At 32.8% G+C, this 6775-nt stretch overlaps 1 non-coding gene across 1 annotated transcript; it reads right to left on the reverse strand.

Moving 5' to 3' along the window:
* Positions 1-1430: 1430 nt before the first annotated feature.
* Positions 1431-1502, reverse strand: TRNAD-GUC (transfer RNA aspartic acid (anticodon GUC)). The gene has a single exon. It is a non-coding gene; the product is annotated as a tRNA-Asp (tRNA).
* Positions 1503-6775: the final 5273 nt, after the last annotated feature.

Here is a 6775-nt window from a genome sequence, read left to right on the forward strand (position 1 = left end):
TAGATTCTTAAAAAAATATTTATTGACATGCTAATATGAGATAATATCTCAAAATGAAAGAACTATATTTCGATAACTATTGGACAAGGGTGGTCAACTGAGCATAACTATCATCTATTATTCAAAATTAAATCATTAAGTAAGTATTCTTTTGATTTTATGGCTTGAGGTTTGGGTTTTCATTTGGTTCACTCATAGGGTGGTTGTTTTCCTAATAGAGTGACAAATGTTTATCAAATGCAAAAACATTTAATTAAATCTAATAGCATAAATTGACTTGTTATCTTAAACTACATACCATGATAAGAAACAAGTTTTTTTTAGTATGGTAGAGGAATTTGAGGAAGAAATAATGAAAAGAAAAAGAGTTTGAGCTTTATTCACATGATGGAAATGGTTTCTTTGAGCATAATACATTCTACAACTTCTTTGCATTGTAGTGGTAATTGATCTGTGAAATAAACACAAATAAGTTTGAGCTATATTCACATGTTGAAAATAAATTTTTTAAGCACAATTCATTCTCCTACCCAATTCTTCAATTATAATGAAATTATATTTATACAATTAAATTGGTATCTACCCAACTTATCATGTAAGGAAATGGTAGAAATCAATTTTTACAATGAGAATAATGTGAAATTTAATGAAATAAAAGAACATAATGAAAAAAAGATGCATATTCACTCCAAAGAGAACTACTTCTGAGATGAAGTAAAGTGAAAGTGAGAAACCAATGAAAAGGGTAACACAGATTTGGACAATAGTTGAGGTAGATGTACACATTGAAATTTCTTAGTGGGTAAGACCAACATGAAACACCTTAATGAGAATGGAGCTTGTAACCCAACCAATGAATGAGAACATCGAAATTAGACAAAATATAATTTGACCTGTGTACAAAAGAATATTAGTTTAATTTCTTTTATACAATTTTGAAATATGTATAATATTGTATATAGTAATTTAAATATGCTTGTATTCCATATCTTGTTATAATCATATATACTTCCACAATTTTCTTCATATTGAAAAAAATAAAATTGTTTGACCTATATTGAAGAGGTGTGCTTTGTCTTTGTCTTATTTTAAAGGTATCCATTGTAGATAATACAATGTTACATTGTGTTAAAGAAAAGAAAATAAAGGAAAAAAACATCTCTTGATGCATCAATCATGCACATATACATCATTGAAAGTATTGAAAGTGTGAATGTATTAGATTAGACATTCTTTTTTACAAACATATAGAAAGAATTAGGTAGTTAGAAAACCTTTCATTTGCATGTCTTCGAGCACTAACAAGGAGGAGAATAAGAATAGAGAGAACAAGGAGGAATTAAAGCATTAAAAGTAGTGGAATTAAAAACCAATATGATCATTAAAAATCTCACACGGTTAAACGCATGTCGTCAAAACATGTTTTTGATCGCCGTTGCCGGGGATCGAACCCGGGTCACCCGCGTGACAGGCGGGAATACTCACCACTATACTACAACAACGAGATGATTTCAGAACGCAAAAATTAAATCGAAAAAGTATAATGATGATAAACAGTTGTTTCCCTGTTTTTGATAAGAAAACAAAGGAGTCATTGAAGTGAACATGGGAATACAATTTTATGTATAGCCAACTCTGAACGGTCCTTTTTATTTTGGAACTGGTTTTTCAAATTATATATACAAGTGGTACAATAGTTCCCTGCTACGGTACGGACCCGGGTTCGATTCCCAGCTGGTGCATATTATTTTAAGCAGCAGACAAAAATTGATTAAATTACAGGTTTCGAATTTAGGGTATCATGGATTACTGCAACAAAACAGGGGTACGTGTAAGCGATCTGTGGCAAGATATTTTTTAGTTCAACAGATGGATGGACATAAAACCATCACAACCATCCAATTTGGCAATGTAATTGCCTAGATCTGAAAACTAATGAACTCAACATTATGGTATCTAGGAAGTCTCTCCTACAATACTAACTCGTTTTCTGCGGGAAAAGCGAATTGAGTGGGCGAATTCTGAACCTGAATTCAACTATAAAAGGCCCCTGCATGAAAGCTCACAAACATCAGCTTTCTATAATAATTCAAGGCAGGTTTTCATGCCTTTGACCCGGCCTAACCAGGATGAGGTAAGCACTTGCTTTTATAGTTGTGCTTTTGGCTCAGACAGTTTGTGAAACGGTTGCCATGCATTTATGCTACATAAACCCTTTCTTTAACTTGGTTCAGACCATTTCCCAAACAGTTGTCTTACATTCCTGAAGTTAAAATGATGCAGGAGCATCAGCTCTACAGTTGTTGTCTTGCATCCATTCTGCAGGAGCTGGTGATCGTGCATTGCCCAAAAATATTTTTAATTTTGTTTTCTCAGTTTTGTTTGGTTTGGCATCTCTCTGTTCAGTTGGCTGTGTTAAGTTAGGCAGTTGTTGACCTGTATTTGATCTGTATTAATGGGTTCTTAGATGCTGGAGTGTGTATGAAATGGTTTGGAACATCAACATTATATTTAGTATCTAAGGTGAAAGTAAAGTAAACTGTCTTTTATAGTCCACGATGTCAGTCATGTATGGGTTTACACATGGATTAGAGCCCTATGGGACTACCTCGTAGTCCTTGCAGGAGGTACCTAACTGCACTACAAACGAGGCGTACATACTTTACCTCTTTGTGGGATTTGAATTTGTGACCTCTCTTTCAATAGCACAAGTTCTCCACCACTAGGCCAACTTAGGTTGTTCACTAGGCCAACTTGGGCTGTACATAATTGTCGAGGGGATCTTTAGATGTGTAGTGAAATCACTAAAGAGAAGTAATGTGTAGTGAATTCACAAGGGAAATTGCATAGTTGTTTGTAGATGTGTTTTGTGAAGCATGGAGAGATATTAATTAATATGCTTACAATGTAAAACTAATTTAAATGATAAATTATATGTGTAATATTTATATTATGTATCTACATTATAAGCATGTAAGAAATTTGGTATTGAGGAAATTAGAATTATTTATACACATGCATTTATATAATTAATTATTGAAGAAGTTAGAATTATTTATATATACACATTTAATTTAATTAATAAATATATAAAGAAATCAAATATAGTATTTCTTTAGAAAAAGAGATAATTTAAATCATAAATATATGAGTGTAAGTAATACATGTGTATATAAAATTTTATATATGACAATGTCTATTAGAGTTTTAAAGTTATAATATATTTTTGATACAAGAATTATAATTTGGTAATGATAGGGCATTTTATTACACTAGAAATTTAAATAATTTTGTAATAACAGTGGAGTATAATGTTAGGATTTCGATATTGAATCTCATCCAAATAATGGCCCCTCTCCCCTATTATATGTCGTGGCCTTTCCTACAGATCATTTGCATCAACATTGACACAATCAATTGAAAGTGATTATAATTCTATGAGTAGTTATGGAGAGCCAGTCTCCAAAGGTTTACTCCCTACATTAAACTTTTGCAACTTCCTAAGTTGACTTATGTTCATTGGTATCTTCCTTATGCTAGTACCAGTTAAATCGAGCTCTCTTAAGAAAGCCTGATTTGTTATGTGATAAGGCAACTCTTCCACTTGCTTGCACCCTCGAAGATTCAAATACTCAACCTTTATCATGTTTTCAAAAGGGTTTGACTCTAAAGCAAGTTTAAAACATTCCTTTATGCAAAGGTGTTCGAGGAATGTTATCTCCTTAAAAGAGTTTGGAAACACACTCAATTCCCGACAATATGAAAAATCTAGATGCCTCAAGTTTCTCAAATTGCCAAAACTACTCGGCAACACCCTCAATTCACTGCAACATGATAAATCTATATACCTTAGGTTTCTCAAATCACCAAAACTACTCAACACTAATGACAGCTCCCAACAACCAGTTAATTCTAGGTGCTCAAGTGATTGGAGAAGGCAAAATCTTTAAGGTAGGCTCTTCATCTTGTGACCAGAATGTCACAAGACTATTTTTTTCAAATTCATGAGACATCCTAGGTATTGACTTTGGAAATTCTTTCAATTTTGAGCACCCATAAATAATTGGCTCTTGTAACTACATAGGACCCTACAACAAATTTGAAATAAGATCCTCTAAAAATGAATAGTAATAAATATCAAAGTAAAGCTATACAAGAGCTTATTATATTAAGATCCCTACATTTCTATTAGTCTCCCATAGTTCGCCTAAGTGGTGTCTATGATCCCATTCTTTGTTGAGTTTTATAACCCTCAAATCTTTTAGTGAACTCAATGAGTGAAGATTTCTCTGCCCAGAGTTAAACCAACAAAGCCATACTAGATCTTTTGATGCATCACCAATTACTTGATTATAATCATTTTGTTTGACTTGAAAAACTTTTAATCCAAGTGAGTTGGGTGTGAAGCTACAATCTCCTTTAGTTGTGTTGATCATAAGTTGTCTGCCCTGGGAACATCAAGGAAATTAAATCTCACAAGTGTGGATCCAGTTGTTGGTCTCATTATTCATCGAATGTGATTTCTCTTTTAAATACAAAAAATGAAATAAAAAAAGGGGGAAATTGAAATGCTTGAATCAAACAATTTCAAGTAGAAAAAGAAGGCCATGACACCATTCTTTGAAAAGAATCAAAGAAACTACTAATCTTACTCGTGTTTCATTATCAATATTGATAATCTATTGGGGAGACCAAAGATGGAAAGGTGACTTTTGATTTGCAAAATTTCTATTTCCAAATCTCTTGATACATTATTCATTCTTATGCAATCATAATCATCAAGTTCAATAAGACATTTATTAAACCATTCAGACCACTCCACCTTGATTCATCCCAAACTATAATGGCAAAAGTTTTATCCTCTCCATTGAAGAAACAAGCACAATCTAAAAACATCTACTTCTCTTCATAATTAAGAGCGTCGTAACTTTCTTGAGCCCTCTTCTTAATTACTTAGTTTAGTGGTAAATAAATCTTATACATTCAAGAAACCCATTGATCTCTATTAGAAACACCATATAGTAGTGCTCCAAAAAGTCTTAGAGCCAATGGTAATCCTTTACAAAAACTTGAGTATTCTTCAACCAAATATTCAAACTTTGGGCATGGAGAAGGTTCTAAGAATGCACGCCAACAAAAGAGTTCTTGGCATGAAGAGAATCTAGTGCTTTCATTTTATAAATAAATGAGATACTCCAACCTTGAAGGATTTCATGTTCTCGTGTAGTGACTACAATCAAGCTATCCTGTGCAAGACTATCCTTCTCAGGCACTAGTGCATCCAATTGGTCTATAATGTCCACATCATTAATAACAATGAACACTCGAATAGATCTCAAATGGCTTGCAAGAATCCCCTTCCCTTCTTCTATATTGTCAACTGATACATTTTTTTAGACCAATGTCTTCTATAAGTTTTTTGTGTTTTATATGCAGTACTTTTGGAAGCAGCATCTCTTACACCTAATAAAAAACTAGACTTTTCCATACTTCTATATTTATTGTTATATAATTGTTTAGAAACCCATCCCCCAAATTCCAACAATTTGTGCAACAAAATGGCTTTCTATAGATTGAAGTCTTGTTTCAAAGTCTATGACAGTTTCACCTATACCAACTAGGATTTTATCGGAACCACCCACTCCCAAATTCCAACAATTTGTGCAGCAAAACGACTTTCTAGAGATTGAATTATTGTTTCAAAGTCCATAACAATTTCACCTAGACCAACTAGATGTTTGACAACCTCGAATGGCACATTTATTATTTGTAAGGACTCGATATTCCTAACCTAAGAAAAACTAACATAACTTATTCCTAATTAAATCTAAGTAAATTTCCACTTACATCAAAAAAACAATGTGTTTACGCAATTGAAATACTATTGCCATTAAAATGATATAAAGTAAGATCCACAAGTTATGAAGAATGGACAAATTAGATGACCCAACCAATTTTCGTGTAAGATTTTAAGAAGTGCGAAGTTAGGGTGCTCAATTATTGGATCTGCTTCCATAAGAAACTCTACAATCCACAATGATGAAAATATGACTATATTCTTGAGCTCTACCATATTCATGAGGTAGTGAAAGAATTGACTCCTTATTGGAGATAGCCTCAAATGAATGGATCTATCAGTATACAAACAAAATAGACAAACAAAAGAATAGACAAAATTCAACTGCTAGTAGCTGATACAGATCCCCAAACAGACTGATGTGCCCACCCAATTATATCTTGTTTGTGTAATCCTGCAATGACTTTTCACAGCTTAGATTGTTCACTAATGAGGTGACATAACGTGTGGCTAATACGGGATATTCAGATGATCAAAAATTTAAAAGTTCAAACAAATGTTCAAATATTAAGTATATTACTATCTTTGAATAAGGAGGTCTAAGTATACTAATCATAGAGATGTTACAAAACAATTACTACAATTTAAAATAGGATATATAAACATAAAAAATTCCTGTTAAAAATATTCGAATTAAGAACCAGATGTGATCGTTAAAAGTTTCAACAAGTGTTTAACGCCATTGTCGGGGATCGAACACAGGTCACCCGCGTGACAGGCGGGAACACTCACCAATACACTACAATGTTAGACGTATATAATAATAATATAGAGTATAGTCCCTTTCTTCGATAGAAAAAACAAAGGGGTCGTTGCAGTGAACATGGGAATGCAGTTGAGATCTCTATGTATAGCCAACTTTCAACGCTCCTTATTACTTTTGAATTATTTCATTAAATTGTTGGAACAATTTCAGTG

This window comes from Cryptomeria japonica, chromosome 7 (assembly GCF_030272615.1).
Source record: "Cryptomeria japonica chromosome 7, Sugi_1.0, whole genome shotgun sequence".
NCBI lineage: Eukaryota > Viridiplantae > Streptophyta > Pinopsida > Cupressales > Cupressaceae > Cryptomeria > Cryptomeria japonica.